The following is a 19,269-nucleotide window of genomic DNA, read 5'->3' as shown; positions in this document are numbered from 1 at the left end:
TATTTATTTATTTAAGAGAGAGAGAATGAGAAACAGAGAGCATGAGGGAAGAGGGTCAGAGGGAGAAGTAGACTCCCCGCTGAGCAGGGAACCCGATGTGGGACTCGATCCCGGGACTCCAGGATCATGAGCTGAGCAGAAGGCAGTCGCTTAACCAACTGAGCCACCCAGGCGCCCCCCTCCAATTCTTTAATGAAATAACCTAGATTCTTACAAAGCTTTCTGGGTGCAGAGTCCCTGTATATTTTTATGGTATCTTATGTCAATATGTGTGCTTGTCTGCTTGTCTTACCTAGTCTAATTAACAGTAACTTTAAGAAAACATTTTTATCAAGTTTTTCAGAAACATTTGATTTTCAGGGAAATAACCTTTCTTTTTGCACTAATTTCATTATGTTATAATTAATGAAATTACATGAAAACAGTATCAAATATTACTAGCCTTTTTAAAAAAAGATTTTATTTATTTGACAGAGAGAGTGAGAGAGCACAAGCAGGGGGAACAGCAGAGGGAGAGGGAGAATCAGGCAGGGAGCCTGACCTGGGGCTCCATTCCAGGACCCTGGGATCACAACCTGAGCCAAAGGCAGAGGTTTAACTGGCTGAGCCACCCAGGCACCACCCCCAAAAGATTTTATTTTTATTTATTTTTGAGAGAGCAAAAGCATGAGCGGGGGGGGGGGGGCGGGTGTGCAGAGGGAGAAGGAGAGGCAGGCTCCCCGCTGAGCAGGGAGCCTGATGCAGGGCTTGATCCTAGGACCCTGGGATCATGACCTGAGCTGAAGGCAGACACTTAACTTACTGAACCACCCAGGCACCCTAAATATTACTAGTCTTTTTTTTTTTTTTAAAGATTTTATTTATTTGACAGAGAGAGAGCACAAGTAAGCAGGGAGGCAGGCAGAGGGAGAGGGAGAAGCAGGTTCTCCACTGAGCAGGGAGCCTGACGTGGGACTCGATCCCAGAACTCTGGGATCATGACCTGAGCCGAAGGCAGCCGCTTAACCGACTGAGCCACCGAGGCGCCCCCAAATATTACTAGCCTTAATACGTTTCAGAACAAACAAGATTTCCTAGGCATGCAAATGAAATAGTGGGAGCGAAAATATGATGGCCGACTGGAAAAAGAAAGAAATAATTGCCAATAAGATTTTTGCCTTTGCAAAACTTCTTTATTCCACGTGCCCAGTATTTATTACCCAACCCATCATCAAATCAAATCATATTTGAGAGATATCTCAAAGAGATCTGCCCAGAGGTAGTTCTGGAGGTCAATCCCAGTACACTAACCTTTCTGCTCTCTCATACTCTAGCCTGGGTTTTTTTTTTTTTTTTTAAGTTTATTTATTTGAGAGAGAGAATGAGATAGAGCACGAGAGGAGGGAGGGTCAGAGGGAGAAGCAGCCTCCCCGCGGAGCAGGGAGCCCGATGCGGGACTCCATCCCAGGCCTCCAGGATCATGACCTGAGCCGAAGGCAGTCACCCAACCAACTGAGCCACCCAGGCGCCCTAGCCTGGGGTTTTATTAGATGGATGTAATTCCTTTTGTTTTCCTATAGTTGCTTCATATTACCCACGTCTCCCTTTTGCATCATCATGTTTCCCTTTCTTGGATTATTACCACAACATACTCGGTAAAAAAGATCCTTCTTTTCATTTTCTTCATTACTGCCATAAATTCTCTGCTTTTCACTCAGTGGAATTTTATTTGCTACCTATAATATTCTGCTACCATTTTTAAAAAAATATTTGAGAGAGAGAGCACGAGGTCAGGAGGGGCAAAGACAATCCAAGCAGCCTCCCCGCTGAGCAGGGCACCTGCCGTGGGGCTCGAGCCTGCTGTAAGGCTCAATCTCCCAACCTTGAGATCACAACTAGAGCTAAAACCAAGAGTTGGACATTTAACCTACTGAGCCACCCAGGCGCCCCTCTCCTGCCATTCTTTCTTGATCTGGCTTTAGTCATGCTTTTGCTTCAGAACAACTCCACAAAACTGTTCTGTCAGTGTCCCTGATGACCTCTGTGACTTCAGTCAGTTCTCAATTCTCACTTTCTTGACTAAACCTGTTGCATTTAACAAAGTTTATCACTCTATCATCCTTTAAACTTTCTTTTCCTTTCCCTTCCACAATTTCATATTTTGTTTTTCCTCCTAGTTTTCTTATTTTCCCTTTCTTTGCTGGCTTCTCTTCAAGTTTCCACCCATGCCCCAGGCCTCACTCCTTGCACAACTTCTGTTCTTTCACTATAACTGTCTTAGTGAAATAATTCAACACCCTGGATTTAGATAGCATTGAGATGCCAATGAATCCCAAAGTTGCTTATTCCATTTTTTAAGCAGATTTTTTTTCTATTGAGGTATAATTAATGTATAACATATTTAATGGTATTTATATATGATGTGAAATAATCACCCCATTAAGTCTGGTTAACATCTATCACCACACATAGTTACAAATTTTTTTTCTTGTGATGAGAACTTTTAAGATATATTCCCTTAGCAACTTTCAAATATGCAATATAATTTACTATCCATGTCACCATGCTCTACATTACATTACAACTTATTTCTTTCATAACTTAAAGTTTGTAACTTTTTTTTTTTTAAGATTTTTATTTATTTGACAGACATAACGAGAGAGGGAACCCAAGCAGGGGGAGTGAGAGAGGGAGAAGGAGGCTTCCCACGGAGCAGGGAGCCCGATGCGGGGCTCGATCCCAGGACCCTGGGATCATGACCTGAGCCAAAGGCAGACGCTTAATGACTGAGCCACGCAGGCGCCCCGGAAGTTTGTAACTTTTGACCTCTTCACCCATTTCACCTATTTCCCCACTTCTGGGTCTGGTAACGGTCAATCTATTCTCACTATGTATGTATGTATGAGCTGCATTTTTTATTTTTTTAGATTTTCTACATATAAGTGAGATCATATGGTATTTTTCTTTCTCTGACTTAGTTCAGTTAGCATAATGCCCTTTAGGTCCATCCATTTTGTCACAAATGGCAATATTTCTTTTTTTTTTTAGTAGATTTTATTTATTTGACACAGAGTGAGACAGCGAGAGAGGGAACACAAGAAGAGGGAGTGGGAGAGGGAGAAGCAGGCTTCCCGCTGAGCAGAGAGCCCAATGCGGGGCTCGATCCCAGGACTTTGGGATCATGACCTGAGCCGAAAGCAGTTGCTTAACCAACTGAGCCACCCAGGCCCCCCAAATGGCAATATTTCTATTTTATGGCTGAGTTATACTTCATTGTACTTATGTACATTTTCCTTAAACATTCATCCATCAGTGCATACTTTGGTTGCTTCTTGACTATTGTAAATAATGCTGCAATGAACATATATATCTGGGGGTGAAAGTTAGTATTTTTTATTTTCTTCTAATACCCAGAATTGGAATTGCTAGATCATACAGTAGTTCTATTTTTCATTTTTTGAGGAACCTCCATATTGTTTTCAGTAGTGGCTGCACCAATTTACATTCTTAACCAACAGTGCATGAGGGTTCCCTTTTCTGTACATCTTTGCCAGTACTTGTTATTTCTTGTTTTTTGATAACAGCCATTCTAACAGGTGTGAGGTGATACCTCATTGTGGTTTTGATTTGCATCATCTTGATGATCATTGATGTTGAGCACCTGTGGACCATCTGCATATCTTCTTGAAAAAATGTCTATTCAGATCCTCTGCCCATTTTTAAATCAGATTGTTTCTTTTTTTGCTACTGAGTTGTAGGAGTTCTTTCTATATTTTGGATGTTAACTTCTTATCAGATATATGATTTGCAAGTATTTTCTCCCACTCAGGTTGCCTTTTCATTTTTTTTTTATGATGGTTTCCTTTGCTGTATGGAAGCTTTTTAGTTTGATTTAGTCCTACTTGCTTACTTTTACATTTGTTGCCTTTGATTTTGGTGTCAAATCCAAAAAAAATGATTGCTAAGACCAATTGCAAGGGGCTTACGATCTATGTTTTCTTCTAGGAGTTTCAGGTCTTATGTTCAAGTCTTTAATCCATTTTGAGTTGATTTTTGTATATGATGTAAGATAGTGATCCAGTTTCTTTCTTTTGCATGTAGCCATCGAGTTTTCCCAATACCACTTATTAAAGAGATTGTCCTTTCCCCATTGTTTATTCTTGCCTCCTTTGTCACAAATCAGTTGATTGTATATGCATGGGTTTATATCTGGGCTTTCTATTTTGTTCCATTGATCTTTGTGTCTTGGTTTGTTTTTATGCCAATACCATACTGTTTCGATTACTGTAGTTTTGTAATATAGTTTGAAATTGGAAAGTGTGATGCCTCCAGCTTTGTTCCTCTTTTTCAAGATTGTTTGGCTATTTGGAGTCTTTTGTAGTTACATAAAAATTTTAGGATTTGTTTGTTCTATTTCTGTGAAAAATGCTATTAGAATTTCAATAGGGATTTCACTGAATGTGTAAGTTGTTTTAAGTAGTATGGACATTTTAACAATATTAATTCCTCCAATCTGTAAGAATGGTGTGGAATATTTTTTCTATTTATTTGTGTCTTCTTCAGTGTCTTACAGTTTTCAGTGTACAGGTCTTTCACCTCCTTGATTAAATTAATTCCTAGGTTTCTTTGTTTCCTTTTTGATGTAGTTGTAGTTATAAATGGGGTTGTTTTCTTAATTTCTCTGTGATAGTTTGTTATTTGTGTGTAAAAATTAAACAGCTTTTTGTATATGATTTTGTATTCTACAACTTTACTGAATTTATTTATTATTTATTACTTCTAGTAGTTTTTTTTGGTGGAATCTTTAGGATTTTCTTTTTTTTAAAAAAAAAGATTTTATTTATTTATTTAGACAGAGAGATAGCAAGAGCAAGAACACAAGCAGGAGGAGAGGGAGAAGCAGGCTTCCCGCTGCGCAGGGAGCCCGATGCAGGGCTCGATCCCAGGACCCCAGGATCATGACCTGAGCTGAAGGCAGACGCTTAGGACTGAGCCACCCAGGCACCCCTAGGATTTTCTATTTTTAGTATCTTGTCATCTGCAAACAGAGACAGTTTTACTTTTCCATTTCTGATTTGGGTGCCTTTTATTTTTCTTTGTTGCCTAACTGGTCTGGCTAGAGCTTCCAATACTATGTTGAATAAAAATGGGGAGAATTGTCATACTTGTCTCTTTCATCTTGTTCCTGATCTTAGAGGAAAAACCTTTAGTTTTTCACAATTGAGAATGATGTTTGTTGTGGGATTGTCATATATGACCTTTATTATGTTGAGGTACATTCATTTTATACCCATTTTGTTGAGAGTTCTTAATCATAAATGGTTGTTAAATTTTGTCAAATGCTTTTTCTACATCTATTGAAAAAATCATATGATTTCTATCCTTTATTTTATTAATGTGGTATTTTACATGACTGATATATGGATGTTGAAGCATCCATGTATCCCAGGGATAAATCCCACTTGATCATGATGTATCATCATCTTAATATATTGTTGATTTTGGTTTGTTAATATTTTGTTGAGGACTTTTGCATTTCTGTTCATCAGATTCATTGGACTGTAATTTTGTTGAAGTGTCCTTGTGTGATTTTGCTCTCAGGGTAATGCTGGTCTCATAAAATGAATTTGGGAGTGTTCCCTCCTCCTCTTCTATTTTTTTTGAAAGAGTTTGAGAAGGACCTTTTTTTTAATGTAATAAATTTATAAGCCTGCAGTTTCCCCCCCCGAACTCAAACTCTCATACCAACTGCTTTTTTTGGCACCTATACCTACAGTTTATTAGACATCTCAAATTTAATATTCTCAGTGTTAAATTTGAAGGACCAACATTACCCAAGTTTAAGATATACAATAAACCTACAGTAATCAAGACAGGGTGGCATTGGCATAAGAATAGACAAATAGATCAATGGAACAGATTGGAAAAGCCAGAAATAGATCTATATCAATATAATCAGTTGATCTTTGACAAAGCAAAGCAATAATAAAATGAAGCAAAGATAGTCTTTTTGGAAAATGGTGCTGTAATAACTGGGCATTCACATGCAAAAATGAATCTAGATGCAGACTTTACATTCTTTATAAAAATTAATCTAAAATGAATCACAGACCTAAAATGAAAAAGCAAAACTGTAAAACTTCCAGAAGATAACATAGGATAAAACCTAGATGACTTTGGGTATGGTCATGCCTTTTTAGATATAACACTAAAGCCACGATTTATGAAAGAAGTAATTGTTAACTTCATTAAAATTCAAAACTCTGTCTGCAAAAGACAATTACAAGAGAATGAGAAGACAAGACCCAGAATGAGAGAATATATTTGCAGAAGAAGTATCTGATAAAGGACCATTATCCAAAGTGTATAAAGAACTCTGAAAACTCAATAATAAGAAAACAAACAACCTAATTTTAAAAGGGGCCAAAGATCTTGAAGCTCACCAAAGAAATCATTATGGCAAATAAACACGTGAAAATGCTCTACATCATACATCATCAGGGAAGTTACAACTAAAACAATGAGATACTACTGCACACTTACTAGATTGTCCAAAATCTGAAACACTGACATCAAATGCTGGAGAGGATGTGGAGCAACAGGAACTCTCATTCATTGCTGGTGGGAATGCAAAATGGTACAGCCACTTTGGAATACAGTTTGGTAGTTTCTTACAAAATTAGCCATATTCTTACCATACATTTTACCCAACATGCTCCTTGGCATTTACTCAAATTATTTGAAAACTTATGTCCACAAAAAAGGTTGAAGTTTCATTCATGATTACCAAAACCTGGAAGCAACCCAGATCTCCTTTAGTAGGTGAATGGATAAATAATCCAGAAAGGGACTGTTGTTCAGTATTATGAAGAAATGAGTTATCAAGCTATGGAAAGACGTATGAGGAACCTTAAATGCATATTACTGAGTGAAAGAAGATAATCTGAAAAGGCTGCAGACTATATGATTCCAAGCATATGACATTCTGGAAAAGGCAAAACTGGGCATAGTAACAAGATCAGTGTCAGAGGTTCAAAGGGTAGGAGGGAGGAATTAGGTGCAGCACAAAGGATTTTACTGCAGTAAAATTACTCTGTATGATATTATATTGGTAGATGCATGTCATTATATATTTGTCCACACCCATAGAATGTATAATATCAAGAGTGAACCCTAATGTAAAGTATGGACTTTGTATAATAGCGATGTGTTAGTGTTGGTTCGTAAATTTTAACAAATGTGCCACTTTGATGGAGCATGTTGATAACAGGTATACATGTGTGGGACCAGGGAAATCTCTACCATCCTATCAATTTTGTGAACTTAAAACTGCTCTAAAAAATAAAATCTGTAAAAGCAAGCAAGCAAGCAAGCAACCAACCAGCCAACCCATATGACTTAGAGTCTTTGCAGTAGCCTAAAAGACCCCACATGATCTTTCTTATAGCCCCTTACCAGTCTCATGTCATTTCTTACTACATTTCCTGTAGTTAATCTGGGCTAGCTACATTAGACTCCTTGGTGTGTCTTGTATACGTAACAGGTAAACTCTTGCCTTAAAACATTTGCATTTGCTTTTCCTTCATATAACCTTATGGATTGTTCTCAGCTCTTTCAAACCATTGCTCCAAAGTATTCTTTTGCATGGCACCCTAACCAAAATTGCAAACCCTCCACCCTGCACTCCCTATCCCTTTTTTTGTTGTATTTTTTCCCTTGGCACTTATGGCCTTCAAATATTTTTATTGTAGTTTTCTCTCCTAAAGAATGAAAGAATTATTTTTTTTGTTTTTCTTTCTACCAATGAATAACATTTAGACAGCACTTGGCACATAGTAGACCCTGAATACATTTTTTGTGTGGGTGGAATAAATGAATCTCATTGTACTATTACACTTGATTTACTTGTCTTCATTCCACTAGACTCTATGCTTCTTGAGAGGCAAGTGCTACAACTTCTTTGTCTGTTTCTTCAGTATTTAGCACACATGGTTGTATTACCCATTTGTTCAATTTATAAAAGAATATACTCATTTTATACAGGTATAATCATAACAAAATTACATAGTGGAATTTTTTCCCTTGTGTTTATAGGTACTTTTTTGGTTGCTATGTGTTCTACATAATTATACACATTACTTTGTTAAGTTAACTTTGAAAATTCTTGTGAAAAGTAGGCAAGTCATAAAATAACATTGAAACATTTTCTTGAGTTGCTATTTAGGCATTTATTTAACTATTGATTATTATGAGCATTTAAGTTTTTTAACTTGTATTTTTTTTAAAGATTTTATTTATTTATTTGAGAGTGAGTGAGAGAAAGAGAGCACAAGCAGGGGGAGTCAGAAGGAGAGGGAGAAGTAGGCTTCCTGCTGAGCAGGGAGCCAGATGTGTGGGGCTCCATTCCAGGATCCTGGTTCTGTGACCTGAGCTGAAACCAAGAGTCGGATGCTTAACCAGCTGAGCCACCCAGGTGCCCCCAGAAAGATAAATATTTAAGATCTTTTAAAGATACATTTAAAATCATTTAAAGATACACTTAAGTCTATCAGTTAAATGTATTCCCCTTTGACCCTGCCAATTGCCATTTCCAGAATCACTTAAAAAGTTTGCTGTGTATTCTTTTAGACCTTTTTATATGCATATGACTACATATATATACAAAAGCTAAATTAACAAAAACTAGTTAATATATGTATTATTCTGTAGTTTATCTTTTTTATCTTCTGTTCCAGAAATCTACTGTATCAATATATAAAATGTCTTCTTTGTAAAAATCACGCTATGATGTATAACCTTTTAATTATTCCTCTATTGACAGACATTTAGTTTGTCTAGTTCTGAGAAATGGTGGGTTACACAAAGCTAAATATTTTCTTTTCTGCAGTACAGTGCATTAGGATTCTTCAGAGAAGGTAAATGGTATGCAGAATTTCCTGAACTTGTTTTACCAATAGAACCTTTATTTTCATGGAGCATATAATTCTTCCAAAGACATATCACTGATGCTGCATTAAATATATTTGGAGCTCTAGTCAGTCTTCTTGTTTTACTTATAGTGAAAATGAGACTGAGTAAATGGAAAAATTGGAACCATACTCTCAGTTTCTTGACTGTTTTTCCATGTTGCTCCTAATGCTTTGAATTTAATCTTCATTTAGTACTTTTTCCTGAATTCAAATAGGAAAGTTATGCACTAGGGTTTTTCATAAGGGAAAAAGTAGTTTTCATGTGTTGATACTAGGAAAAGTTAATGCTTGTATGTTTTTAGGTTTTTCTTTATATCATTATGGGATACCTTGGTAGGTAATTAGTGACAAGTGAAGACAAGTAAGGTTTCAACCAGTTTGATACAGCTTTTCTTTCTTTTTTAAAAAATATTTTATGTATGTATGTATGTATGTATGTATGTATGTATGTATGTAGAGAGAGAGAGAGAGCTGGGGGAGGGACAGAGGGAGAGGAAGAAAGAGAATCTCAAGCAGACTCTGCCCTGAGTGGGGTGCCCAAAGCAGGGCTTGATCTCATGATCCTGAGAATCATGACCTGAGTTGGAATCAAGAGTAGGACACTTAATCAACTGAGCCATCAAGGCACCCCTCAATACAGCTTTTCTTAAATAACTTAAAGTCCTCTGATATAAATGAACTAGTTCCTTTCTGATGTCTTTTGCCTTTCTCTTCCTCATTCAGGTTACTAGTTTTATTTTTTGCAGTATTTAGGAGGACTCTAGTCATAATTTTAGATATGTTTTATAATAGAGATACTGTTGAATCTTTTTGCCATAATTGGTCTTACTTTTGCCTTTCCCTGAGTTGTCAAGTTCTTCTGATCTTAGGGTACAATTCAAAGTATGTTTTCTTTTGCTCACATAATGTTTGCTTGGATCAGTTATTTTGTGCAATGAAAACAGTCATTGGAGGAGGAATTGATATTCCTCTTTTAGTTCTGTAATTGTCTTTTAAGGTAATGCATAGTCCTATAGAAAGTTTAAGTAATACATAAAGAATTTATGTAAGAAAGATAAGTCACTCAAAATCCTTCTATCTGGAGGTAAGCACTGTAACATTGTACTAATATTGAGCTTTCTTCTCTGTAAGTATACACACATACATTTATAAATACAAGGTTGTACTCTATTGACTTGTAATTTTCCATTTTAATCAAGAAAGTATGTTGTGGAGCACTTTTCTTCTCATGAATATAGAGAGTATAAATCACTTCACAGTCACTACAAAGTCATTTTATGGATATACCCTAATTTAATTAATGTTCATTAATAGACATTTGGATGGGCTCAGAGTTTTCCAAATTATGAATAGTTCCCACTTGAACGTTTTTGTAGATTCGGCTTTACACTCTTGTGATTATTTTTGTAGTGTAATTCCTAAAAGAGAAATTGCTGGATCAGAATTTTGGTACTTATTGCCAAAAGGCTTTCCAAACTATGGTAACAATTTATACTCTCTCTGAAATTATATGAGAGTGTACTTGCTGCCACATCTTACTCAATTCTGGGTACTTTTTTTTTTTTTAACCTTCGATAATCTGGTTCATAATGATGACTCAAGATTGTTCAAATTTGTGGGGCGCCTGGGTGGCTCAGCCTTTAAGCGTCTGCCTTCAGCTCGGGTCATGATCTCGAGGTCCTGGGATTGAGCCCCGCATCGGGCTCCCTGCTCCATGGGGAGCCTGCTTCTCCCTCTCCCACTCCCCCTGCTTGTGTTCCTTCTCTCGGTGTCTCTCTCTGTCAAATAAAATCTTAAAAAAAAAATGGGGGTTTAAAAAAAAAGATTGTTCAAATTTGTATGTCTTTATTAGTCAGATTTAATATATTTGTAGGTAATTGCTACTTTTTTTATACACTTTTTTTTATATGTTCACTCAACATGGGGCTCAGACTAACAACCCAGAGATCAAGCATCACCTGCTCCGCTGACTGAGCCCTCCACGTGACCCATCTAATGGCTACTTTTGGGGTTTTTTCTGTAAATTTTCTGTTAACATCTTTTGCTCATATTGGTATTATGCTGTTAGGACTTGGCATATATTCATTTCATCCTCACAAGAATCCTTTGAGATAGGTTCTGTATCTGTTCCATTTTACAGTTGAGGAAGACCTGTAATGCTCAGCACCGGCAGGTCTGCCAAATTCTTGGATTGGTGGCTCATTTCCATCAACTCGTTCAACTTTAGCACTGGTCTCATCCTCAGTAGCTTTTCCAGGACTACTACCTTCACCATGAAGCTTCATAAGCTTTCCCAATTCAAACTTGGGCTTCTTCAGCATTTCTACTTTTCTAACAAAGACATAATGGAGTGGATAAATAGACTAGCAAGCCTTTTCTGTGTCTTTTCTGATGGTGTCTGGAATCGATTTATTGACCACTTCTTTCAGTCATTTGTATGCACCTCTTGGGTTATGATTTCCATCACCTCTTTCTAAATTTGGTAGATCTGCTGTTGGTGAGCGTAAGAGATCTTCCAAATCTGATTGTTGTGTTTTTTAGTAAAACCAACACAAAATAGACAAAATAACCATCGGTAGTCTTAACATTAACATGAGCTTCATCATGGTCTGCCATTTTTTGACCATGGAGCACATTTTGTCACAGGTAAGAACCATGCCAAGGAAATTAGTCAGTTTTTGCCCTGATCATCCTCAGTTCTAAATGCAACTTCATCATTCTGCCGATCAGCAAGACTCACTTCAAAAACACGACCCTTGAGGCCATCAGATGTGATTTTGGTGCCTTGAGTTCTTGTGACTAGTGTTTTTCTAATTTCTTATATTGAACATAACTGGTGCTTTCACATCATACCAATCTTTCTTAGAAAATAAATCAACCACTTTCTTCTTGGCTCCCTTTCTGCTGCCTTTTGTAAGCCTCTTGTTCTTACTGACTGTCATGGCACTGCTCAGGAAGCCAAAAGGGTTTCTTTCATATTCTTTTTTTTTTAAAGATTTTATTTATTTATTTGAGAGAGAGAGAGAATGAGAGATAGAGAACACGAGAGGGAAGAGGGTCAGAGGGAGAAGCAGACTCCCCACTGAGCAGGGAGCCCGGTGCGGGACTCGATCCCAGGACTCTAGGATCATGACCCGAGCCGAAGGCAGTCGTTTAACCGACTGAGCCACCCAGGTGCCCTCTTTCATATTCTTATTTCTTCCTCAGTACTTCAGTTTTAATTGTTAACTGTATAAGTTTTGCTATTTCTTAGGACAGACCTCTTATCTTTGCTTACTTATTTCAGAATTCTTCTGTTAGTTGTTTTTTTCACATATATTTTGACCACTTTTGTCATTCCTAGAAATTAATCCTTTGAGTTTTGACTGGGGTTGGACTAAATTCACAGATTCTAATTCATTCTATTTTTATTTCATTTTTTAACTTACAGAGTGAAATTTTCCTGGGACTAGAAAGTAGTCATTCATTCTTGTTTCCTGTTGTATGTTTTCTTCATTAATCTCTCACATATTGGGTTTATTTTATGGCTTTATTGGCAAAATTTTTATCCAGCTTTTTCTTCTGGTTAAGTCATCTTCATATAAGGGCAGATTTATAAAGACCTACTATTTGCTTAAGGATATATAGGTAGATTCTTCTTGACTTCTTTTCCTGTTTATCTGGGTACTATTTTGTATCTTGAAGGCTTTGATAATATGGGTTTATTCAGTCACTTCTTTCCTCATTCAACAGCCTGAGAGGTTTAGGGAGGGAACTAGATCTTTGTTTTTATTGATTGTTATTTTGTTTTCTTTGTGACCATTGCATTCATATGTAGACTCATACCTTTGGAAAAACTGCCTGTCCAGACCCCAATTCTGCTTTTACTCCCACTTTATTTTCTTTTTAAGTAATCTCTACACCCAACGTGGGACTCACAACCTCAAGATCAAGAGTCGCATGTTCCACGAGCCAGCCAGGTGCTCCAGGTGCTCCTTTACTTCCACTTTAGAGTGCCTACTTGGTGAAAGATAGTTTTGAAAATTTGCCCCGCTGCCTAAAAGCATTTTATCTGATAAGACTATGTATCCATATATGATTCTAACCTCTTACCACCCTGCAAACAATTGCAGACTCTATTGCTATTATTTTATAGCTGTGAAAAAACTGTAAGGAGATTGGTGTTTACCTTTCCTATAATGTTTCTCCTTATATATTGCCAATTTGAGAGATTCTTCCTCCACATACACCCCAGAATCAGAGCAAGCCCTGACCACTCTTTGGAATCTGGGTCAGAGGTAAATGCTGAGTAGTGGCTGTGCTCCTTCTCTTTTAACTGTGCTTCTGCAACAGTGAATGTTTTTTGATCAGTGGCAAGGGTAAGAATATCCCCATGTAGTGGACCAGTATTTTCCATGGCTCTCTTTAGTTTTCATTCCTTATTCCTAACACATTTGAGCCTTTACTGGTTCTAGATTGTAATTACAATGAATCAGGCTAAAAAACTTCTCAGTGAAGAGCTTATCTTGAAAGAGTCAAGGGGCACCTGGGTGGCTCAGTTGGTTAAGCGTCTGCCTTCAGCTCTGGTCATGATCTCAGGGTCCTGGGATGGAGCCCCGCATTGGTCTCCCTCCTCAGTGGGGAGCCTGCTTCTCCCTCTCCCTCTGCCGCACTCCCTGCTCATGTTCTTTGTCTCTCTCTAATAAATAAATAAATAAAATATTTAAAAAAGTCAGAACTGATGTATGTTATAGTATTATTTACTATTTGCTCTCCTGTTGGTTCTTCTATACCTGCCCCAAACAAAAAGCTTTTATTTTTTGAAATCTTTTATCTTTTTAAAATTTTAATTCCAGAATAGTTAACATATAGTGTTATATTAGTTTCAGGTGTACAATACAGTGATTCAACAGTTCCGTACATCACCCAGTGCTCATCACAGCAAGTGCACTCCTTAATCCCCATCACCTATTTCCTGCCATTCCCCTCACCCACCTCCCCTCTGGTAACCATCAGTTCAAAACAAAAAGCTTTTAAAATCATTGTCTGATTCAGTGTTTTTGGTGTAGTAGAAATTTTGGAAGTAGAACATGTTTGCTCATTGCGGAGCAGACAAAATGAAGTGCCAAGGTACCTATGGTCCTATGAGGTATCTAGCAGGTATTATAGAGATAATGTTGATGATTGAGATGTAGTAGTATGGTCACACAGTGCTGCTTTGGGTTCTGCATAACAACTTTTCATATTTCTTTTCACTTGTTCCTGTGACATGACCAAGAGAAATCCTTACCATTGTTTAGGTTTGGGACATGTTGGCGTTTAAGTCCTTTGTAGTCTGCAACTTTGCTGTCTATATAATGTTGGTAAATCTAATCTGTCTATAAGCTTCAGTTTCCTTTTCTGTGATGATACTTGCTCTATGTACTTCATTGATATGTTAAGTAATATGAAAAAAATATAAATTATCGATTGTAAAATTTCATACAGATAAACAAGATTTGTGCTAGGATACTATAAAGCAATTACAGGAGACAGTGTTGGAGTTCTATCAGAAGATTCTTTTCCTACCTGCATTAAGACCTTACATATAAAGTCTAATTTACCTTCTTGTAATATAGATTATATTGTTTATAGAGTTAATAATGATTATATAAAGCAAAAACCAAGGATGGTATATAATGTGAGAAAGCAACACTATTTTAGCAGTCTAAATATGATTTAGCACAAGTACATTAATATTGTGGGAATGGGTTTTTGTCTGAATATATAGCTTCTAATATACTAAAGCTTAGATTTTGTTCAGACTTAATATAGAAATGGATGAAGAAAAGGATTCCAATCCATATGTTCATAATTTGTATTAACCATATTACCATACTTCCTTCTCATCATTATAAAGTGAGACTAATATAATAATAATAACAATAAATAAAAATTACAGCTGAAAGGAAAATTAAGATTAAAAAATAATGAAGGGTACCTGGGTGGCCCAGTCAGTTGACCATCCAACTCTTGACCTCAGCTCAGGTCTTGATCTCAAGGTTGTGAGTTCAAGCCCCTCATTGGGCTCTGTACTGGGTATGGAGCCTACTTTAAAAAAAAAAAAAAAAGAAATATAAAACAAAAAGTCTACTGAAAAATTAAAACAATGAAGCAGCAAAGAAGAAAGTAAATCAGAAGTAACAAAATAATTTTAAAAGGATAGAATGAAAATAAAGCACTGATAGAATCTGGCAAGTAACAGCAAAGGAAACAGTCAACTAAACCAAAAGACAACCGATAGAATGGGAGAAGATATTTGCAAATGACATATCAGATAAAGGGCTAGTATCCAAAATCTCTAGAGAAGTTATCAAACTCAACACCCAAAGAACAAATAATCCAATCAAGAAATGGGCAGACATGTACAGACATTTCTGCAAAGAAGACATCCAAATGGCCAACAGACACATGAAAAAGTGCTCAACATTGCTTGGCATGAAGGGAAATACAAATCAAAACCTCAATGAGATACCACTTCACACCAATCAGAATGGCTAAAATTAACAAGTCAGGAAATGACAGATATTGGCGAGGATGTGGAAAAAGGGGAACCCTCCTACACTGTTGGGAAAGCAAGCTGGTGCAGCCACTCTGGAAAACAGTATGGAGGTTCCTCAGAAAGTTGAAAATAGAGCTACCCTATGACCCAGCAATTGCACCACTGGGTATTTACCCCAAAGATACAAATGTAGTGATCCGAAGGGGTACGTTCATCCCAGTGTTTATAACAGCAATGTCCACAATAGCCAAACTATGGAAAGAGCCAAGATGTCCATAAACAGGTGAATGGATAAAGAAGATCTGGTGTATATATACAATGGAATATTATGCAGCCATCAAAAACCCCCGAAATCTTACCATTTGCAACGACGTGGGTGGAACTAGAGGGTATTATGCTAAGCAAAATAAGTCAATCAGAGAAAGACAAGTGTCATATGGTCTCACTGATATGAGGAATTCTTAATCTCAGGAAACAAACTGAGGGTTGCTGGAGAGGTGGGGGGTGGGAGGGATGGGGTGGCTGGGTGACAGACATTGGGGAGGGTGTGTGCTCTGGTGAGTGCCGTGAATTGTGTAAGACTGATGAATCAGACCTGTACCTCTGAAACAAATAATACATTATATGTTAAAAAAAGAAGAAGAAGAAGAAGATAATAGGAAGGGAAAAATGAAGGGGGAACATCAGAGGGGGAGACAAACCATGAGAGACTATGGACTCTGAGAAACAAACAGGGTTTTAGAGGGGAGGGGGGTGAGGGGATGGTTAGCCTGGTGATGGGTATTAAGGAAGGCACATACTGAATGGAGCACTGGGTGTTATATGCAAACAATGAATCATGGAACACTACATCAAAATCTAATGATGTATGGTGATTAACATAACATAATAAAATTAAATTTAAAAAAATTAAATGCAAAAAAAAAAGAATCTGGCAAGTATCAGACACAGAAGTTGACATTTTATTTATTCTGCTATTACTGAATTATGTTTGTCAATCACCACACTGGCTGAATCAATAGAAAACCCATTCATTTTGACACATGAAATGTTAGTCAGCAAGGACTGAATTCAATGATGCAAAAAAATGTTTTCAGCATTTATAATATTAATAAACAAACATTGCTAGAGATAATTTCCCACAAGTTCTGAATCTTAATCAAAATTACTGACCAGATACAGAACGTCCTGATGTAACTGACCCCATTATATTTATCCAGTTTCATGAAAGGCACAGATCTGACATTTTTCACAATTTAGGTGTGATAAACTGACAGTGCTTTGAAATTACATGTATTTTTGTATTTTACTTTTGTAAGTTCTGTGTTAATAATTTCTTACAATTCTTTAGTGTTATGAATTAGAATTCCATATTTAGCTTCTACTTACTAGGTACAGTTTTTAACTATGTACATATAATTTCAAGCTGCAAAAAAGCTGCAAGAATAAGAATAGTGTACAACACCTAGTATAGTTATTATCCCTTTTTCCAAATTCACCTTTTTCTTTTTTGTTCTGAACCTTTGAGAGTAACGGGTCTTCACCCCTAAATGTTTTGTTGTGTATTTCTTCTTTTTTTTTTTTAAAGATTTTATTTATTTATTTGACAGAGCGAGAGAGCACAAGCAGGTGGAACAGTAAAACGAGAGGGAGAAGCAGGCTCCCTGCCAAGCAGGAAGCCCAGTGTGGGGCTCGATCCCAGGACCCTGGGATCATGACCTGAGCCAAAGGCAGATGCTTAACCATCTGAGCCACCCAGGCGCCCCTTAATGTGTATTTCTTAAGAATAAGGGTACAGTTATCATCTTCAGAAAAGTTTAAAGTTTACAAAACTCTAATCCTCTGTGCATATTTTAATTTAACTTAATTTAATTTAACCGGATATTTTCCTTTTTGGTTTTTCCTCCATTCATTACAGAATCCAGTCCAGGATCAAGCTTTGCAATTAATTGTCATTTCTCTTTGGTTTCCTTTCATCTATACCTTCTCTATAGCTTTTCTTTATCATCTTTAACATTGATGTTTTTGAAGAAAATATCCTCTCCCACTTCTTTTTAATTGAATGCCCCTAATTTGGGTTTGTCTGGTATTTCCTCATGGTTAGAGTCAGATTATGCATTCCAGGCCAGAATACTACAGAATACTTGCATTGTAAGTGACCAGCTTTATGTTCCATTCATTACAATTAACTAGTTGAACTTTCTTTCTGCCTTGCTCTTTTACTCACTTGTACTGCACACAATCAGGATGTTAGTTAACAGTGTTTTTGAAAGAACGTATGGTGTTATGGGGATGGATAGTGGTGATGGCTGCACAAAAATGTGAATGTACTTAGTACCACTGAAGTCTACACTTAAAACTAAGATGGTAAATTTTGTTTATTTTAACACAATTTAAAAATGGGAAAGAAAAGAAGATATGGTAGACCTAAGTTTTATATTTCTTGTGAACACCATTAGGGACTAGTTGCCTGGAAAAAGTCCTATACATATAATACAGCCTTTAAAAATACTTAGTAATTGTTTTATAATTATTAACATCATTATTTTAGTTAGTAGATAATGTAGTACAGGAATAAATTTTATTCTGTATATGACTTACTTTTCCTATGATGGTATACTATTACTTTTGTTTGCTTCTCATCTACCACCTCGCACCTCAGCATTCTTAAGATGTTTTGATATTTTCTCATGTATCAGGATAAAAATCAGCAAAAGAAAAGTTATTTGTGTAATAAATTGCTGTACTTTAAGAAAAGAAGTTATCCTGGGTCTGCTGGCTCAGCCAGTAGAGCATGTGACTCTTGAACTCAGGGTTGTAAGTTCAAAACCCACATTGGCTATAGAGATTACCTAAAAATAAAATCTTAAAAAGGAAAAAGAAAAAGTTGTCCTGCTCTTAATGTTTCTGGCTTATCAAAATGCATATGAAATATAATAAACTCTAATAGGTGATAACTTACCTTTTAGCTTGGCCTATATTATATGGATATGTGGAATTTTCTATTATGATTACTCCTTTATTGTGGTTTTAACCCTTAATAGAATCATCCACATAGTCCTAAATATAAGAAATTTAAACTAGATAATTATTATTATTATATTTATAAAAAGTAATTTGCCATCTGGTCCTACTACTCTATTGAAATAGTTCCTTTGTGCATTATGAGTTATATTCTTCTTTTTAAATCCAGTGACCTTGTCTTAGTCTTCATCATCTCATTACCTATAGTATTAGCAATGAATCTTGGCTTTTTGAGTCAAAATTAGTCATGAATTATGAATTCCCATATCTAAAAATATTTTTATTACATTTTATTTTTATTTTTTTAAAGGATTTTATTTGACAGACACAGTGAGAGAGGGAACATAAGCAGGGGGTGTGGGAGAGGGAGAAGCAGGCTTCCCTTTTTATTACATTTTAAAGAGCTGTCTGTTGGTCCTCTATCTTTAAGAGAATTTTAGATCCAAATGATTTGCTTACTGCCTGAGGTATTAGAGGAGGTAGTATTAAGAGTAGAGCCCCCAGGGGTGCCTGGGTGGCTCAGTTGGTTAAGTGTCTGCCTTTGGCTCGGTCGTGATCCCAGGGTACTGGGATCAAACCCCACATCGGGCTGTCTGCTCAGCAGAGAGTCTGCTTTTCCCTCTCCCTCTGCCTGTTGCTCTGCCTACTTGTGCTCTCTCTCTACCAAACAAATAAATAAAATCTTTAAAAAAAAAAAAAAGAGTAGAGCTTCTGGGACACCTGGATGACTTAGTCAGTTAAGTGTGGGAATCTTGGGTTTCAGCTCAGGTCATGATT

General features: G+C 36.7%; 1 protein-coding gene and 1 pseudogene across 17 annotated transcripts in view; one reads left to right on the top strand and one right to left on the bottom strand.

The window, feature by feature from the left end:
• Positions 1–19,269, top strand: part of BAZ2B (bromodomain adjacent to zinc finger domain 2B) — a 308,079-nt gene that overhangs the window by 36,349 nt on the left and 252,461 nt on the right. The window lies entirely within an intron of this gene.
• LOC113920370 lies at positions 11,042–11,890 on the bottom strand (annotated as a pseudogene).

The sequence above is a fragment of the Zalophus californianus genome, chromosome 3 (assembly GCF_009762305.2).
Source record: "Zalophus californianus isolate mZalCal1 chromosome 3, mZalCal1.pri.v2, whole genome shotgun sequence".
In the NCBI taxonomy this organism is placed as follows: domain Eukaryota; kingdom Metazoa; phylum Chordata; class Mammalia; order Carnivora; family Otariidae; genus Zalophus; species Zalophus californianus.
The sequence above is the reverse complement of the archived record's forward strand: the minus strand, read 5'-3'. Positions and strand labels throughout refer to the sequence as shown.